Source organism: Crocodylus siamensis, chromosome 2, assembly GCF_052110815.1.
Source record: "Crocodylus siamensis isolate JL-2025a chromosome 2, ASM5211081v1, whole genome shotgun sequence".
NCBI lineage: Eukaryota > Metazoa > Chordata > Crocodylia > Crocodylidae > Crocodylus > Crocodylus siamensis.
Window position 1 is genome coordinate 258,578,627 of NC_143396.1, and position 20,382 is coordinate 258,599,008.

Here is a 20,382-nt window from a genome sequence, read left to right on the forward strand (position 1 = left end):
ACAGCATGGCTGTAGAGTGCTCTCAAGGGGCAGATCATGTGACAAATATAACTTCTGTCAATACTCTCAGATCCCTCACTTCTTGGGTCATACCACTGGGCTGTTGGGGAAGAGGTATCTTTAAAAGTGTGGTTATGCTGAATGTGGTGCTGCTGTCATTTTTCCACATTTGGGTATGTATGTCTCCTAAGAGCAATCAGTATTTCAACCTGATGGAAATGCCCCACCTAGAGCCCTGAGTCATATGCCTTAGCTCTGAGTTAGTAGCAGGGCGTGTTTTTACACATGTTCCTGGGGAGGAAGGGGGTGCTTTAATTAGAACAGCTCTGAGACCTTTAGTCAAATGAGCTTTAGTTAAAGTGCCCCTGCCACCATTTTGAAGCATGAGGATGCTAATACATGAGATACGGAGGTTGCTTGCTCCAGCAGATTCAGTTAATTGAACTGTAATTACAGTACATTGGAGCAGCCTTCCTGCATGTCTCCAGCCCCCAAGAATTCAGATACATCCCAATACCTAATGTCCCTGACACTTGCCAGTGTATGCCTTCCAGACTGTTAGTACCGTGTTTCCCCGAAAATAAGACATACCCATAAAATAAGCCGTAGCAGGATTTCTGCGTATTTGCGCAATATAAACCATACCCTGAAAATAAGACATAGTGATAGGCGTGGCTAAGCGTACCGGCGCGAAGCAGTAAATAAGACGGGCAGCCCTTCTCATTTGCCCCATTGTGACAGCTGCTATCTCGGAGGTGACCGGAGAGGGAGAAATAGAAAGTGAAAGTAAAAGTCTCCTCAGTGAAGTGAGGAGCAGGAAGTTCTGCTTTAGGTATTGTGTGTCCTCAGGGGGAAGAATAAAGCTGTGGCTGCGGCTTTGGATTAACATCATACATAGTTTTGGTATTGGGTGGTGGAACCGGAGTGTGCTCCATCCACTCCATGCATTGACCTGGTATTACAGTGCTTCCAGGACCGGTGCAAAAAAACAGAAAAAAAAAAAATGCTGTTTTAAAAATAAGACATCCCCCGAAAATAAGCCATAGTGTGTCTTCTTGAGGAAAAATAAATATAAGACAGTGTCTTATTTTCGGGGAAACACGGTAGTAGATGTTGAGGGGCCAGTCCTGCTCTTACAGGAGTCAGGAAAAGTAGGATTAGGCTAAGTGCACATGCTTTATTTTAGATACTGGAAATAGAGTAATTGAAGTCAGTGTATGATGTTAAGCAATGCTTATGCCTTAGCAGGATTCAGGGTCTTGCTTTTAAACAATACCATCTGTATCTGTTCTTTCAAATAGCTAAATTATTCCAAGAAGTAACTTTCCTATGGAATAACTGCATAATGTAAAGACAGATTTCAGTTCAAAATCCCCAAATGATCTGAGAGTTTCAGAACCTGAAGTTCTTGGAACATTGCTAGATTTCCAGCATCGGTCCAAATTATTGTTGTTTTCTCTCAGTGGGAAAATAACTTCTGTTGAAAGATTTCCATTTTTTCTTCTTGTTTCTTTCTCTTCATAGACATTGAAAATATGTTTATTGAGGTAGAATTATGCTGAAATAAAATACCATATAACTACAACACAATTACTGAAGATGGTCTGTACATATGACTTAGACAACTGGTATTTAATTAGCAATTAATTACTTTAATCTAAAGGCATATATTTCACTAGACTTTTTATGAGACTAGGCATAATTATTGGCCTAAAATTACGCACCAAAGCAAAACAGCTCAGCTAAGCAGTTGATACTACCAAAAAGTATGTATTTTTAATAAGCCACTGGTATTTGCAAACAATCTAATAACTTTCTCACTGAGATGGAATGAAATCTGTGTTTGTGACATGAAGGGAAAAGCAATTGAAAAACTGATTTGTTTGTAAGCTAAATTCTTTCCAGATGTAACTTCAGGAAAGTCAATGATTTTACATAAAGAATAATTTAGTTGTATGAAGCCAGATCCTTATCTGGTGTAAATCAATGTGGCACCCTCCAAAGCCACCCTCCACATTTACTTGAACATTATGTATTGAAACAGTTGGGGGAAAAATCTCCCTTCATTGAAAAATATGAAACTTTTAAAATGTAACGTGAACATGTAAAAAGTTGCCAATGCATGCTGGGCATATTTGATAAAGCTAACTGTCTGCTGTTAGTGGTCTCAGCTACAAGTACAGGCAGCACTACTCTTTCTGATCAGGCCCTAACAGAAACCTAATGGGAATCTCAACTGCTTTTCTGTACTTAAACTCCTTGTTTCCCACATTTTAGATTCATTACAGTCCATAAAAACAGTGAATAACATAAAGTCCTAAACCCAGGGCCAACCTTGGCTTTACAAAAACAAATGGTTCTTCACTCTAGTTTACTGCATACACACAGAAACAATGGGTGTTCCACCTTGGTGCTTCTGTTGCTTGATACATTTACTCATCTCTTCTGCCTGTTTACAATTTGAAAAAGGCCATGATTGTAGGAAAATCCCTCCTTCCAGACATGCCAGATATTGGCTTGACCTAAGGCCCCATCTTATAACCAATCAAAACCTGGGATGTTTGAAATCCAGATCAAGTTCGGCAGTGTGAGTCCCCTAGGAAGTTAGGTTTCGTTTCTGTTTGTGGGCTCTGCTTACCCAGATGGAGAAGGTTTTGCATTTGAGTTCAAATAAATTGACCAGGGAGATTAATTTACTCACTGTCTCTGAGCTAGCGCCCCCAAGTAGAATTTGAACATGTTGCAGGGCAGCGTAGAAGAACCTGCATTGAATTTAGTTAGGCCATTCTGTACAAAAGTACCAGGGACCAACACTGTCCTCATTGAAGTCAGTGGAATTTTTAGCAACATTTCCTCCAGAAAAGGACTCTAGAACCCACTGTTCTCTCATATTCCTTTGTAGAACTGAGCAAACTGGTTCAGACAGCATAAAACTGACTCAAACTTGTGCCCATATATTAAACTGTACTTGAAGTAAAGCTTTCCTGGAGATCTGAGAAAAAATGTGGTTAGCCTGAAACCATACCGAACAACAGCTGCCATTTTTAACATTAAGATTTTGACAAATACCAGAAGGAAGTAGCCAGTTACCACATGAAAAATCAGTCCTCTTGCATTTATGTGCATTTCCAACTGGTGCCAAATCAGGGAACCATGATTACAATGATTATTACACACAGAAGCCTAATCTCTCAACAGACAAAGCTTTTGCAGTAGATTTTGGGAAAGTTGTCCTGAATGACACTATATATAATATTTCTTTAATAGAATTTTGCACAAAAGTGTTTGACATTTCATTTCACATAACTTTAGTACATTGGGGAAATGCTGTTTTCACACCAGTGAGAAGTGGAAAATGCCAGTAGTTTGTCCCAAATCCATATGGCATTGTGGATGATTCATCTTTATGACATTGTGGGCTGCTAAATTTTTGCACAACCCTGTAATCAGTCAGAGGTGTGAAAAATAAAATAAATAGAAAAACGTGTGATTTTTAGGAAAGTTTTCAAAGCCTGGAAGGTGCGTATGTATCTAAGCATGAACTGGTACAAAATCAGGTTCAGTTTGTGATGCCAAAAATGTCCATTTTGATTTTAACAAGTAAGTTGCAATATTATGGTCCTTTCCTTAGTCTTTTGAGATTCATTCATATCTAGTATACAATGCACACTTCTGAATATACCTTCTAGGTCCATCAACCTCCATGAAAATGGAGATAAGCACCCTTTTCTTTTAGTGCTCAGATTGGAAGATGGAAGTAGAACTCTTTCCTTTTTTTCCCTGCTCCTCTGGCAATGCCAAAAAACCACAATTGATTGGATGACTGTCCGACTCTTATGTTTTTTAACATTCTCTCTCACTTTGGGACTAGCACTGTCCCAACGTCCCCCTTCCTGCTCTCCTGTTTTGACAAGACAATACAAATACAGTACAAATAATAAATTCAGTAGTGTTGACTTGTAATATATTAGAAATCCTTTGGTAATTCAAATGAAGACAGCAGAATACATCACTTTGCTTTTTCCACCACTATTTCTGTACTACCTTTCCTTTTTGATCCTGTTACTTTCTTTTCTCATACAATTCCCTTTTCCTCACCCTAGGTTTCAGACCAGTCTCTTCTCTTCTGAACTGCAGGGTTTTGATGGCAACAGGGCATTTATCATCTTGCCTACTCTGAAGCCTGTAGGGCTACTTGTTTTTCATTTTTCCCTCCAGGTCACATAGCAAGTCAGTATTTTTTAACCTTTCAGAGTACCAATGCCAGGTTAGCAGACTGAGGATGGTGTCACATGTTCAACTTAACACTCACTAAGTGAAGTTAAAAGGCAAGCAGATGCAGTTCCCTTTCAGGCAAGGGTTATCTCCTAACATGTACTGATTTTAATAGGTCTTGTTTAACTGTTGCAAGTGAACAAGTGACAAGGCAGGTTCTAGAGGACTATTTCTATGGCAAAGCAGGTACCTGAATTAGCAGAGCCGTGGCTACACATTGATCATTCAGTGTGGTGTTGTTGTGACCTATGCATTTTTCTGTCTACAAAATGCCTGAGAAAGATGGTGACTGCTTCGGATCTGGACTTTGGCTTCATTTTATGCAAACCAGGGAATGGACTCTGCTGGCATCTAGCCACTGTGGTGCTGAATTCAGAAAAGTTTGAGTCTGTCTTGGCCCTGGAGTCTGCCAGATTTCTAGTTTAATATGCATTTGTCTTCGCTACATTCAGGGGAATGCATAATGAAAATCGCCATATTAGTCATGAGCTGTCAACAGTGAAGAATTTCAATTACTGTCTTACAGTGTCAGCTCGCTTGTGAGAAAGGAATATAGCATGACACATCAGAATAACAAATGTGTGACAGATCTATTTTAATTGCCTTTCTCATCCATACTTAACCTCTATCATTGTGGCAGGAAGAAGAAGCGAAGAGAGGAGGCAACCTTTTATTTAAAACCAATGATGGAAGGTAGGGAAAGGTTTGGGAAGTCAAGTAGAATCCATCAACTCATGAAGCAACTTTGTCAAGGGGCTTCCCCATGGTGCCTGAGAATTGTGCCTCTGTCCTTATCAAAACAGTTTGCATGTAATCAGCTGATTGGATGTTCCTGCTGTTTGCCTATACATTATTCATCACTTAAAAGGGACAGACTGGTTTTCTCTTATCATGAGCTGAATTTTAATTGGGCCATAGCTCAGGCTCTGTCAGTGATTTCCCATGTCCACTTGAGGGTGTATTCTGATCATCATTTGATGGTTGAGTAGTGATGAGTTTCAGCATGTGAATCTGTCACATTAAGCTTTGTTATTTCTTTATTTTTGTGGGGACTATGGTTTTCTTTTCTGGGAAATAATGTGACGGCTTAATGTATTGCAAATTATTGACTGGGTATGTATCATACTTACAGACTTCCCAGGGTGCAGCTTGCAATCTGGCATGCCTATCTGAGAACCTTTAAAAGCAGATGCTTTCCTTTATTGGTTTCAATTAATCTCTTTCCCAAGGTTCCTAACCTGCTATATTAGCAACTGATTTCACATTATCTGGGCAAGGACTGTTTTTGAAATGGTTATGCCCTCAGAAGATGTGGTGTTAGAGGAGCCGAATCACTGTTTGAGAGGCATTTCCCCTTAAAAATAATAATGTTTTAAACAGCTCCTGAGTCTGTTAGGTGTTGCAAAATTATAGATACTGGAATTAAAGAAGATCCTTATTTGCCTAACAATGTTTGAATTTGATGGACTGCTTCTGGTCCATCTCAACTGAAAATAGAGCAAGAAAGTGACCTGTCTACTCTTATTGCCCAAGACAACCGAAATATGAAAAATAACCAGTATAATGGGTGATAAGAGATGACATGTGATTGTGAAGCAGACTAAATAATGATGGGAAGATAACATTAAATCTGGTCTGGAAGGGACAGGCAAAGATGTGACAAGGTGAAAGGAGACTGAGCAAGAGAGGAGGAGATGGAGGCTGTAGTTAAGGCTGTTATAGGACCTTAAGGCCTATGAGACCAGAGAGAGAGAGAGAAATAGTGGGTGCAAATATAGATTGACTGGAGTTCTGAATGGGATTTACAGGATCTCAGTACCTGTTAGGGTGTGTGGTTTTTACTTTGCATTGCTCTAAATGTGTTCCATAAATATTCAAGAGCTGTTTTGATGAAGTGTGGCACATGATTTCTCAGCTGTGTTTACAGACCCTTCACCTGGTTCTTTTAAAAAGAATGTTGTTATGCATTCTGTCGGGGAAAACCGAACAGAATGGATCGGGCCCCAAGGTCACGGTGGGCCGGGGGTGGCGATCAGATACGGACAGGTGGGATTAGCTGCTGCGGAATCTGAGAGGCACCCAAGCGTATGGTTTTAACTAAAGATGATTTATTTACTCACGCTTTGAAGTGGAGGCACAAGGTTGCTTTCTTCAGTTACAGTTGCAGAAACACAAACGATTAACAACAGAGGGGTCTGTTGGCCCACGAGGTTCAGTCCGAAGACCTAGTCCCAGGGCTGGTCAACAGCTCATTAATGGCGAATACAAACAACAAGACGTAAACTGTAACTCTGTACACGGTAAGTCGTGTGACGCCAGTCCCGCAGGACAACGATGAGAAGCGGTGATGTCGGAAGCCGAAGTCAAAACCAGGTAAGTTGAGCCGAGGTTGCAAACAAAGTCCGAAAGGGTGATCCAAAATCATAGCCTAAAGTCAGTGCGAAGGTGAGTTGGAAGCCAGGTAAGTTGAGTCAAAGCCGTAGTAGAACAAGCAACACGAAGTGCCAAGTGAAGGAGACGGAGGAGGAGATCAATAGGCCCTAAAGCCTGACTGAGAGACAGTCCCTGCAGCAGCAGCCTCTGTCTTCAGTTAGCGCGATCTCCCCCCTAGGGAGGGATTCACAGAACTTTTATATGAATTTAGTGGCCAATCAGAACGCTCTCCGCAGAGAAATTTCTAGTCAGATTACCTCATGTCAGGTTCTGACTGAGCATGCTCTCAGTTAGAAGCTGGCACAATCTGAGCATGCGTCTGTGGGGAAAGTAGGTCAGCAATGATTGACAGGCCCGCAGGTCACCCGGGGGCAAGGGCTGGGTGAGCCTTGGAACTTTCCACTCACAGAGTCAAACCGCGCATGTCAGGTTAACCTCTTCTGTGTTGGCAGCATATACTTAAGATTTTTCCATGACACATTCCACAACTCCATTGTTATATTCATTAAGAAGGAATTGATGAGCTCTGTCGGGATCGATCGATCTATCTATCTATCTATCTATCTATCTTCTTGATTGCAAGGAGAAATTCCCAGACTTGCTTCTCAGATGTCTTTTGTAAAACCGCACAGGACATCAGTGAAGATTTTTACTAAGAATTTGAATTTAATAAAATCTCAAGCTTCTGAGACATGGTTCATTTTTATCACTCTGAAAATTGTTGAGAGGGCAGCTATTCAATGGAACAGCCATCAGGCTCCTCCTCAGAGGTGTTGGTTCTCTCTTCCCTCTCCTTTGATCAAGTGAAAGGCTTTTAACCCACTAAAGGGCACACTTTTCCCTGGTGCTATTACAAATGGTATCTTTTCCAAGCACTGAGTACGACTACCTGTGCTGTGCTTCCTCGACTGACTTTGAGCTTCACATGCGTTTCTGCCCTAGAGTTTCTTATAACATTTCAAATTCTCAGAGTCTGAAGAGTCAAAGAAATGTCCAGCTTAATTTTGGACTGGATAACTTGTTAAAAAAAACAGACATGGTTTGCAAAGGCTTTATTCTGGAACTTCCTGTGGTCTCTAAGATTTTTTTGTTGTTGTTCAATATCCCAGGTACAAATTGGTCTCTTCTCAGGGTATCAAAACAGCAAATGTGACTTTCAATCTCAGATCTGTCTAGAGCTTCTCATTACTTTTCTGTATAGCTTTCATGTGTTTCATCTTTAGGTGGAGTGTGGTACTCAAATTTCTGTATTAGCATTTCATAGTACAGTGAGTAACTAACCAGACCTAGGGCTCAATCCAGACCAAAGTGAGAAGAAAATGAAGATTTGCCATTAGCTTTGATTAATATTGCACCAGGTACCTGTTTTTTAGGTGCACAGGTACATTTTTGTTTGTAAACCCTCTTTACAGAACTTCAAACTGAACTAAGCTGTGTGCACCTTTAACAAAGTACATTTGTGTAGATATTTTTGTACCGGGTGAATGATTAAATCCAGGAAACTAAATTAAGTAGATCCTGACAAGTTAATCAAGGCTACAAAGGAGTAGTAGAATTAACCATGCTCATTTAGTTTGAATGAGAAGTGATCATAGAAATGACAGAATACATAAAAGAGGCCCAAACCAAATTTATTAACCATTTAACATCCTTCTATAGCTAAATAAAAATGTAAATGGATCTATATAATTACTGTTGATTTTATTATTTTATGGAAATATCACAAGCTAGATTACAAAATGATGCAGAAACATATAAGAAAAAGGTGGCCTCAGTGTATTAACATTGTATACTTCATTAACATGTTGAAAAGTAGTATGTAGTTAGAATGATTAACACTAATGCAAGGGCATAGGTTCTGATTATGAAGGTAATAACTACTCTATTTGGCAAATAGTATATAGATCCTGAAGAGTTTGTTCCTTACTAGGCAGAAGTTGAGTTCCAGCCAATTGGATGATAAACTATGTGGTCAAAGCACTAGTGCTGTGCTACTGTTTAGTGTGACATTTGCTGCTGTCTTTTATGGATCCTGCATTACTATTCAAACTTTAAGCTGCCATACTGCTTTGAAAAATGACTGTAAAGTAGTGCCTTCTTACTCAATGGATATCCTCCTTGTGTATATATTCAGATTGACTGTAGCTAGGGTTATCAGTTATCAGCAGCTTCCATAATGTGTTAATCGCTTTCCCAACAAAAACATGTCTTAGACCATGTCCAGAAGGGCTGGCAACTGAAAACAAAAAAAGGGTAGGAAGAAATAATATGTATAAAGTGGACGTTCTGGTAATTTTGCATGTTAGGTGTCACTGGGCGTATCTACATAAGTGCCCTACTGTGCAGTTGTTCCTGCACAGTCATTTAGTACCTGCTAAAATACTAAATAGCAAGTACTAAATAACTTTAGCAAGTACTAAATGACTGTGCAATACCTGCGTAGTAACTCGTTGCTACTGTGCAGTAGTGTTGGTGTCATGGTTTGCGCCCGCTGATGCTTGTTGCTACATTGCTATTGCTTGTCGCTGTATCATTGTAGCATCTTGTGTAGACATGCCCACCATGTTTTAGCAGTATAATGAATGCTGTGGGGTGAGAGGGGAAGAGAGAGAGAGAGAGAGAGAGAGAGAGAGATGGATGGATTGATTAAGCACTCAGCAACTAATCAGAATCAGTGAGCTGCTCTTCTTAGGTATCCTGCTGGAAACTGAGCTTCATCAGATGGAGATGACAATGGCCTCTGAAACAGCTGTGAAAGAGTTGGGGCTATAAAAAATGAGGTGCAAAGATGCTTATGGCAGAAGTGGATAAATGGAGCAATGAAGATGGAGATGGGTAAGCAGCTAAGTGCAATGTTAAAAAAAGACAAGGGCAGATGAATAGTGAAGGGCAAGGTCAGACCATATGATATTTTGTAACTTCTTACTTCTGCTAATCCTGTGGAGCAAGCACAACTAAAAGAGAATGAGGTGAAGTTTGTTTTATCTAGTGTATCCACAACAGAAATAGCTTGCCAAATTCCTGTCAGAAGCACCTGCAAGTCCCCCAGTGGAGATATTGGAATTTCAGCAGAAAGTCGTAACTGCAAGACAGTTGGCTTGCACAGGGCAGAACCTTCAGAACCATCACTGCTGCTGGTGGTGCAGGGGCAGGGAAGAGCCTCTCTACAGCCTCAGGTACTGGGATGGGTTTGCAGAGAGAACAGTAAGAAAATGATCTTTTTAAAAGAGAGAATTTAATCTACAGTCAATAAGAAACAACAAACATAAAGTCATTTTTAAAGCTTTTGAAGCAGAACCACAATTGGAATTACGCAAAAACACTCTATAAAGGGCTCATTTATTCCCCTTGTCCCACCACAGCAATTAAGAGCAACATGACTAATCTGTTGATCATACCACATTATAACCTCCTTGGGCAAGCAGCAAGACAGGCTAGTTGAAGGATGGCCTGTTGCTGGAACAACCTCTTGCCCTCTCTGTGCTAGAGTTTCTGAGGCACTCTCTTGGCTACTGAGTGATTTTATGTGGTACTGTATGCTGTATGGCACCTAACTTGTAATTACTTCTGTTAGGACACCATGTAGCCTTTGGACATAGCCGTCTGCAACACAGAACTGAGATCCTTACTGTTGCCCCAAATAAAACAAGTCCACCATATTACTGCTGATTTGCAGATTCACTATTTTAGACTTAGAGACCCTAGAAATTCAACTACGACAGGATGCACACACTTTTGTTCTCCACGAGCAGTTTAGAATTCTATCAGACTCAAGGCTGTACAGAACCAGTGCTGCTCTGCTCAGCTTAGCATTCACCACTTGACTCTGACTTGCAAGTCTTTAGACATGTATACAGTGTATAAAGGTTATTAGATCTCAAAGCAAAGGAGCCTAACAAGTAGAAGGTAAATGTCATCTAAACAAATGCTTGGGACATGTAAAGTAAAGCTACAGAATTAGGAGTTACATGTTTCCAAGAGAAACATAGCATTATTCAAACAGGAACATGGGCAAGCCTGGGAAATAGCTGGGGACTTGCTCTATTAGAATGCATGAACTGCCAAAAGCTAGAAGCAAAGTGAAGCAGGAGAGGGACGACAGTTCTTGAGCGAGTTGATTAGGTCTGTAGAGAGAAACAGTATAAATATGTCTACTGACACAGTTTGATTAGAAGTTAAGGGCATTAAAGGGAGTTGGATGATGTTTCTCCTGAGACCTCCAGGGCAATTAGAGAAAGGAGAGGATCAGGAGATATGTTTACAGATAAAAGACACCAGTAGGAAGGCTCAGGACTTTGATCGTGGGATTTTAATTACTTGGATATTGATTTAGATAACAAGTATGCAAAAGATAAGGAGGACATATGTTTGCAAAAGCAGAATTAAGGATGACTTTCTCACAAAAATTTGCTGAAGACTACATGCTCTGAGGCAATTCTGGAACTATAACAAACACTATTAGATGGATGATAACAAATCTTGCATGCCTATATAGATTTTCTTTCTAAAGGACCCCAAAAGAACCTAACAAATGTTATGCTATATCTTAACATTTTTACTATCAGTCAGAGTCCTGTATCCTTATTAACCCTGAGCAATATCATATTGCACAAGCAATCTTTTTGATTTGAATGCAACTACTGGCATAGTAAAATGCTGATCAATGTCAGGGCCATGTCACATGGGGCACTTAATATGTGTTAAATAAACTTAAATGTGAGTGATGAGCATTCAAGCAGTAAAACACTTGCTAAGTGCACTCATTCCATAGCAAAGCTATGACTTTTTGGGCAAGGAGTGTATCCAGATTGCATTAAGGAACATGTGTTCAGCTACCCTTGGCCTGCTTCATGGAGATAATATGAGCAAATTGTGTTCCTCCAGTATCTCAGGCTGCATCACTCTCCGTCTCCCGCTTCTGCTCCAAGGGACAGTCTATCCACCCTCGAGAATTTTGCTGTCCAGTGGATGGTATCACCTCAAGGCACCACCCCATACATCTTTGGGTCTGACCTCAGCCCACATGGCACCATCCAAAGCATCCATTGATACCCTCAAGGTTTGTCAAGTTCTATCACTTTTGCTTGAGTGCTCTGTTAAGAACAGGAATCACTCAGTTTAATGAACTAAACCAAACCAGAGAATGTCCCCTCAGACTGCTGCAGGAGGGCTGTTAACTGGAATTGCGGTGAGATGCTGGATCTCATCATGACCTGGGATGAGGAGAAAAACCATTGCCACCACTGCTAAGGGCACAAAGGGCAGCCAACAAAACAAGAAGGGCATTCTGTCCCAGATGGTGGCTTGGAGGTATCCGTGGGACTGGCAGCAGAACTGCACTAAAATCAAGTGCATGAAATTGCAGTATGTTCACAGCAGGGACACCAACAGCATTCCCTCTAAGCTGTGTGGTGTGTGCGGCCATGCAGGCTTGCTCATGCTACACTGCCAAGTGCACCTGCACAGCCATGCACACCACACAGCTTAGAGGAAAGCTGGATACCAACAAGGTCTTGGGTGCCACAAGGACTATGGTGTCCTTTCTCAAGGAGCTGTTGAGAATCTTTGAAGAGCACCACACCTTTGCTTCCTACCACACCGTGCATTGCATGCGCACAGGTCTGGACTTCATGATAACAATGATGAAAAACTACAGACCAATTAGCTTAACTTCTATTCCAAGGAAAATCTGAGAAACATTCATCAAAGAGGCTGTATGCAACAGACTTGCAGAAGGCATGATACTGAATGACAGCTAGCACGGCTTCATTATAGGCAGGTCTTATCTGACCAACCTCATTTCTCTCATCCAGGTGATGAGTCACCTGATCATAGAAAGAAAAGTGGCTGACACCATATACCTCAACTTCCAGAAAGCCTTTGACCTGATATCCCATGAGGTACTGGTCAGAAAACTGAAAGATATCGTGCTCAACTGCAGGACCATCAAGTGGGTGTGAAACTGGTTGTGGGGTAGGACACAGAGAGTCCAAATGAATGGATCGGTGTTGTCCTGGTGAGATGTGGGCAGCGGCGTACCCCAGGGGTTGGTACTTGGCCCAGTGCTCAATATCTTCATCAACAACCTGGATGAGGGGGTGAAAAACCCTTTGGCCAAGTTTGTGGATGAAACCAAGGTGTGGGGTTGTACTGAGACATCTGCAGAAAGGCAGCAGACATAGACAGGCTGGCATGCTGGGCAGAATGGAACCAGATGAGGTTCAATGTAAAGAAATGCAAAGTGCTGCATCTGGGAAGGAAGAACCCCCAGCACACCTACAGGCTAGGCATCGTTAACCTGACCAGCACTACAAATGAAAGGTAACCTGACCAGCACTACAAATGGGGGTAACAATAGACCTAGCATGAATATGAGCCAGCAGTGCGACGCAGTAGCCACTAGGGCCAATAAAACTCTGTCATGCATCAATTGATGCATCTCCAGTAAATCCAAAGAAGTGATTCTCCCACTTTACTCAACATTGGTGTGGCTGCAGCTGGAGTATTGCGTCCAGGTCTGGGCGCCACACTTCAACAAGGACATGCTAAAGCTTGAGAGGGTCCATAGAAGGGCCACCCACATGATCGGGGCTAGCATGGCAAGCCATATGAGGAAAGGCTGATGGATCTTGGACTCTTCAGCCTAAAGAAAAGAAGGCTGAGAGGGGACCTGATTGCAGCTATTGCTATATCAGATGCGTATATCAGGGGCTCAGTGAACACCTGTTCACCAGGGCACCCTGGGGAAAAACTAAAAACAATGGCCACAGACTCCTGGAAGAGTTTTAGGCTGAACATTAGGAAAAACGTCTTTACAACTTGGGTGTCCAGACTATGGAACAAGCTCCCCGCCAGAGGTGGTACAATCATCTACCGTAGAGGTCTTCAAGAGAAGACTGGACTATCACCTGGCTGGGGTCACCTGACCCCAGATGTCTTTCCTGCTCATGCAGGGGGCTGGACCCGATGATCCTTTGGGGTCCCTTCCAGCCCTACGATTTTATGATTCTAAAACAATGGAGTCTCCCTTGCCACTTCCTACAGAAATGGCCATCTCTGGGAAAATGGAGTTCCTGAATATGTGAGCATTATGTACCCAGCCTGACTACCCAACATTGATGTTAGTGAAGCACCCTTGGTGGTTCACAACTGCTTGGTGTAGAATTGAAAAGAAACCCTTATGGTTCATATAATCCAAGGAGCGTTTGTGTGTGTGTGTGTGAGGGTGGGGGGCAGGAATAGGCATATGGGTCTTATTTATGGCCAACATGCAGTTTGGGAAACTCATCTGTTTGAACCCAGGGACCTCCTGTGGCTCCGTGAGATGGATGAACCAAGGCCTCAGATCTTTAAGTATGGCACTGCTCTCTTTATGCATGGATGTTGTTGCCATTATCTGCCCCACACTGAATTGGTTGGTGACAGAACAGAGGCTGTTGGTGTTTCCCAACTTCCAAATCATGAGGGCTATGTGTCTCTCAACATAGGGAGCCTGATGTCCTGGTGCTGCAATAGGAGGGGTGGGCGGGGGTGGGGGTGAATGTGTCATGAGACATTCTGAAATTTTGCTACCACTGCTTCTTGTTTCATGTCTGGATTGCTCCCACCAATCTGAGCTCACTGGTAGTGTCCAGTACGGATGAGGTTGCATCCACTATCTGGCATACAGCACCTCAGCTTGTCCAGTGTTGTGCTGTGCCCCCTGCAAGTGGGTAAGTGTGATGACCATGGGAACATTGTGGTCTTCAGAGTAGTGCCTCACTAAGGCTAGGAGATCATGCTGCCAAAGCACATAGTATCTGCGGATTAGAGTGGCCAGGGCAAGGATTTGCTTGGCTATAAATAGGATGAGGAATCTCCTGTGTGGATGTGGCTGCAGTGAGAGCTGTCTCCAGAGCCTGTGCCACAGTAGATCCAAAAAACAGCCTCCCTGTCTCACTGGAAGCTGAGGACAGAGCTAGACATTAACTTTGGGACAAAAATTGCTTCTGTCTGAGGATCTTCAATCTACATTGCTGAGGAGTCAAAGTGGTAAGGGTGCCCTTCTCCATCAGCGATCCACACACACTTTTAATACCCCAGTAGTGTTAACACAGAAGGAGTGCTTGAGCAAACTTGTTGTGGAAGCTACAACTGCTGGTTATCAATGTTTATGTATGCTTAAGGAAGTTAATCCTTAAGAAGTTGCATGGCACTATTTCCTGGTGGTTTGACACTGAAGTAGGATTTTCTTTTTATCCTGAAGAAAGTGATCTCTGGCCTGTACTTCAGTGACAAAGTGTACTGAGGTGGGGCAAAAGTGTATTAGAGTTATGTATAATGCATTAGACCCTTGACCTCTAACACACATTATATTCAGGTATTTTACATACCACTGCAATGCTTTTGATAGGAATTTGGGGTGGAAGACAATTGCTGGTTAACAGTGCTGTACTGTAGATTCATTCCTGCTTTAACTCATTTGCAGTCAGTGAATGCCACCTCCGACATAACTTTTCACTGATAAATTGTAAGTTTTTATGGTTATGGATGCTACACAAAATTGTCTCCAGTGCACTTAAATTTAGTCTGAAGTGAAAAAAAAATGCCGTATCCAATTAGAATCACAAGGTGAATTTTAGGCAAGTAAAAATATAATCCATGAGACTGGAAGCTGACCAGGACAAAGTTATAATTGGGACTACTAGTCAGGGAAGAGAATATACCCTGTGCCTTACTCATCCAATCAAAGCATTCGGATTGAAGACATTGCTTTATCTCAGCAAACAGCTTCAAACATAGGCTACCATCCAAAAGCATATTTTTGCAAATTTACCATTTGTAAATTGGCAGGAAGTAAATATGTGTACAACTGCCATTTACTTCGGTGTATATATAATTCAGTTTCATGGATTATATTTTTACATGCTTAAAGGTGGTGCTCTCCCCTACCTTGGGGGTCTTCAAGAGGAGGTTGGATAGATACCTGGCTGGGCTATTATGATCCCAGCAACTCGTTTCTGCCTAGGGCAGGGGGTCGGACTTAATGATCTGTTCAGGTCCCTTCCAACCCTAAAAACTATGAAACTATGAAGGACACCACTTTATTGCATGTCTTTACTTACTAATGTAGGGCTAGATGGTGTCCCCTTCATCTGTGGGACTATGGCTGGCAGAAGAAAAATTCTGGCAAATTCATCTATATTCTTTCATTCAAAGGGCAGAGATTTCTTTCCACTGGTTAAAAAGTGGGACAGAGCCCTCAGATGCCACAGCAGAAGCCCTCTGTCTTTTGAATGGCTTCCTGGATCCTTGCAGCTCCTCCTGTTCTCCCAATCAGTATGGCTGTTCTTTCCACTGACAGCTACCCCTACCAACCTATGTGAAGAATTTATGTTAGTACTGAGTACTGAGGAAGGGGTCTGATCTTCATTCATTCAGGTTGGAGAAAGAGAGCCATGTCTGAAGACAGCCTCAATGGACTGACACAGGGGGAATGAAAATTCTGACTCCAAAAATGTATTTGGTTGAAAACTGTAACACTAGGCAAAAAAACAAGGTGAAACACTCCCCCCCCCCACCCAAAAGAGACAGACAGACCATATCTCAGCTGGCAAAAATCCACTTAGGTCCAGTGACTACAGTGAAACTATGCCAGTGTACCCCAGTCTTGGGCGGAGAATACATATGTAGATGCCAGTGCAGAGACTTGTAAAGACAGTGAACTGGGGGTGCTTTCTATTCATGACAGCACATTCACATGTTGAATTAAGTAGAAAGACACATCTGGGCATCTAAACAAACACAAATCTCTGACCTGCTCCCTTTAACTAGTGCTCCAGTCTGATGAGCTCATTAAGAGAAAATCTGTTACTGTTCCCTTCATGTTGGCAGAGGATTAACACGCAGTGCATGCTGTCCTCTCAACAGGAGATCAAGAGAATTCCAGCTCTGACATGACCCATCATTACTAAATAGCAAATTCCTGTAGTTACTTGTGTTACGCAAAACTGCTTGATGCACATTAAAGGGAACCTTTTGAACCCAAAGCTCATTATTATCTTTTTTTTTTTAATTCTTCAAATTCTCAGCCAGGCTGCCATACAGCCCAATTTTCTGTGCTTTTCTGTCAGCCACCTAATGAATATGGATGTTATTTGTGTTGCTTTTTTGCAGCAAAGGGCCAGATCCCTTTGAATTGACAAAATTTGCAGCAATTAGGCCTCAGTCCTGTGAGCTGTTGAGAGCTCTTAAGTCCCACTGACTTACAATGGATTTGGCAGCTCACACAAGGTGAGTCTGTGATGCCAATGGAAACTGTCAGAAAGTCCTGGCATGAAGCTGGTCACGGAGAGGGGTTTTCCATTTTTCTACAAGCTCTGATTTCCATTCCCGAATGAAAAATGAGAAAAACAGACCTATAGACACAGCTTCTTTTCATTAGTGGTAGATCAACTGTCTTAAGTATACAATGGGTTTCTGATGGATGTACATTTCTGGATCAAGATTTTTAGAATAAGGAGAAATGGTGAAAGTTTACAGATTAGGGTTCAATAGCACAGAAGACTGCTAGCAGAAGCCTTAAAAACCTTTAAATTGTCCATTCAAATTTATACTATCTTACTAGAGCAGACAAGGATCTTTGTGTAGATGTGATATCTTTTATTAGACCCACTAAGTCCTTGGAAAACTTGTTCTTTGCAAGCTTTTGGGCACAAACACCCTTCTTCAGGCATAGGGAGAGTTTGTTCTTGTTCAGTGTGCTCTCCTGGGCAGAATAGAAGCCAATATGCAAAATGCAGGTCTGGGAAAATGCCAATGTGTGGTAGTGAGGATTAGAGGCCATGAGAGACAATAGGTGTGAGACAGGTGAGGGGGGAAGGGGGAGTGTTGAACTGGTGATAGAATGTAGCTGGTAAAATGCAGATGGCTTACCTGGGGTTATCAGATGTCAGGCAGGTTATAATGTGCCATAAATCCAATGCTTATATTTAGTACATGATTTTTTGTATCCAGTAGATTTATGAAGTGAAGTTTGTAGGCTCGTCTATGAAAACTATTTTGTAAATTCCCTATGAGCTTTAGAACCGGGAGACTGGAGAGAGAGTGGTTGTCTTGTGAAAAGTGTGCACCCACAGGTAGTTGGGTTTTTTTGTCTTTGATAGATTTTCAGTGTGCGTTCATTGGTACGTGTGCGTTCATTGGTACAACTTAATAAGGCTTTGGTGTTTGCATTGCTGATGAATGTGTACACTAGATGTCCTTACCCCAGTACTGGCATGCCTGTACAACTGGATGGGAATATGAACAATAAACACAATATATTCTTTGCTTGTTGAGCTGCAGCTAACCCAGGGAACACCCATGCTATGCGTGCTTTGGCATGTGGCAAGTTACCTTGGCGGTGGTAGGGAAGGCTGAAGCCAGCACTGTGCTGGCCCCAGCAGCCTTACCTGGGATCCTGGGGGCCTCCTGGGGCTGCAGTCATAGCAATCTTCCAGGCAGAGCCTGGCTGGCCCCACAGCATGGCTTTGGGTAGCACGGCTCTGGTTTTCAGCAGTGCACACTCCCCAAGTGTGCGCTGCTTCATTTTTTTCCCCATGGTTTTTTTGACCTCATAGGTTTTTTGGACCCCTGGATGTCCAGGGGTCCAAAAAACCCTTGGGACTCCCGCCTCTCCCCACACACACACAAAACAGAGCACGCATAGGCAGTGTCCCCTTGCCAAGTGGAGAACACTGGACCGTGCGGTTTATGGCATTGCAAATGTTTGTGGCACCCATATTGCACAACCATGTTTGTCTGGATGTGCCCCTTAGGGTTCAATTACCTGAGCTTACACAGTTGAAAGCTGGGTCACAAAGCATAAATACATTTCCTTCACACCACTGTACACCTAAGTTGGCTTTTGTACAACACAAAATTATACCAGACGGTACACTACAGTGGGCAATATATATTGCTCTCAATAAGTCCATGACTGAAATAGAAAGCTCAAAAGTGAAGTGTAATGGTTGAACTGTGTGTGTATATTAAAACATCATTGTTTAGCATATCCACAGCTGTGAGAAAAGGTAGTGTGGAGGTGTGGGTGGAGCTAGGATTTAGAAAAGTGGGGGAGGGGTACAGAGGGTGTGGTATATCATCATATATAGCATTACACACGTTTTTGCTTGTTAAAGTGAAACTAGAAGCTTTATTAATATGCTAGGTGGCTAGCACTACATTATTCAGCTTAAGGTCAGAGCAAAAGCAAATATAATTTTATTGGAATGTACACTAATTTGGAAGATTGTGTATATGGGGGTTTACGTTGTAGCCATTTTGGTTTAAGGGCATAAGCAGACAAGGTTCTTTGGATGAATCTGATATCTTTTATTAGACCAACTTAAATAGCTGGAAAAGAATTTTAAGCAAGCTTTTGGGTTTAAAAACCCTTCATCAGGCAGCAAAACAGTTTATAGAGCTGTGAAAAAGAAGAAAGATATTACCAAGACTAGCTAACAGACAGCAAAAATGCAGAAGAAAGGATAGGTTGAATAGTGGAACATCAAGATCTGCCCCTGTGTGAAGAGGAGAATGGATTTAAGGTCAGGCAGAAGTGTAAGGATATTATCAGGGATCCAAAGCTGAGACTGATATAAGTCAGGGCAATGAGGTTCAGCACTGGAATTGTTTCCAGTACCAGATCACCCTGACACACTGAGTCTGAAAGAACTGGTAGAACTCTTGCATAGAGAAAACAGGAGGGTGAAATCTTTTATTGTATACCTGGCTGTACCCTGTGATATCGGCTCTCCTCTTTCATGAATGCTCACAGGTTAAAAAAATAAAGAAAGAACACTTAGTCTTGTGCAGTGTGGACTTTTCTTTAACTTCTTTTTCAAAAATGACCTAAAATCTAAGTTTTCTCTTTGACTATCTTCAAATTTCTGATGCTTTTATGTGCTGTGTTTTTTCCCCCCCATGATTGTTGGTATTGCTATTGAAATAACTGAAAGGAATCTTAGCTAGGGGTAAAGAAATGACATACATAGATGTTTTCATTATATGAGGGGTTTTGATTTAAACCCCTTATTCTATGAGCTAATAGAATGCAGTGATTTATCAAACATGATATGCTGCCTTTTTGTGTAATTTCTTATTATGCAGAATCTGCAATAATATAATGCAAAGGCTGAGCAGCGTGAAACACTTTGCACTGACATTTTTCTTCACACTGAAATCATGTGATAGAAAAATGTATTTTAACTGCACAGAACCCAGCAGAATATAGGTTTTTTAGAAATAGGCATCAGTCTCAAAAGACAAAACAATTATGCTAAGACATCAGCTCACTGAACATAATCCTCACTTGAGATATAGGAAGTCTATAGTTGATAAGATGTTCCCGAGCCTTTTACAAAACAGTGATCTAGATATTGGAAGCACGAAAGCTGTGGAAGGTGAGCAGCAAAGCCATTGGGTACTTGCACACAGCAGACTGGGATGCTAGGATCTGACTCAGTGGGGAGTGGGGTGTTGTTTTTTGTCTGTAATCAGAAGTCCACAGAATCCTTTATCAAATAAAAGGCACAAAAGGGGAAGCAGTTCTGCCATGTATCTGTTCCTTCCGGCTCCTTTTTTAAGGCCCTTCTATTGTTTTCAAATACAGAAGGGGTTTACTCACCTCGCTCTACACAATTAGAACAGTGG

The 20,382-nt window shown here is 41.8% G+C and overlaps 1 pseudogene; it reads left to right on the top strand.

The window, feature by feature from the left end:
• The first annotated feature begins 859 nt into the window (after nucleotides 1–859).
• On the top strand, nucleotides 860–989 carry LOC149872100 (U2 spliceosomal RNA; annotated as a pseudogene).
• The last annotated feature ends 19,393 nt before the right edge of the window (nucleotides 990–20,382 follow it).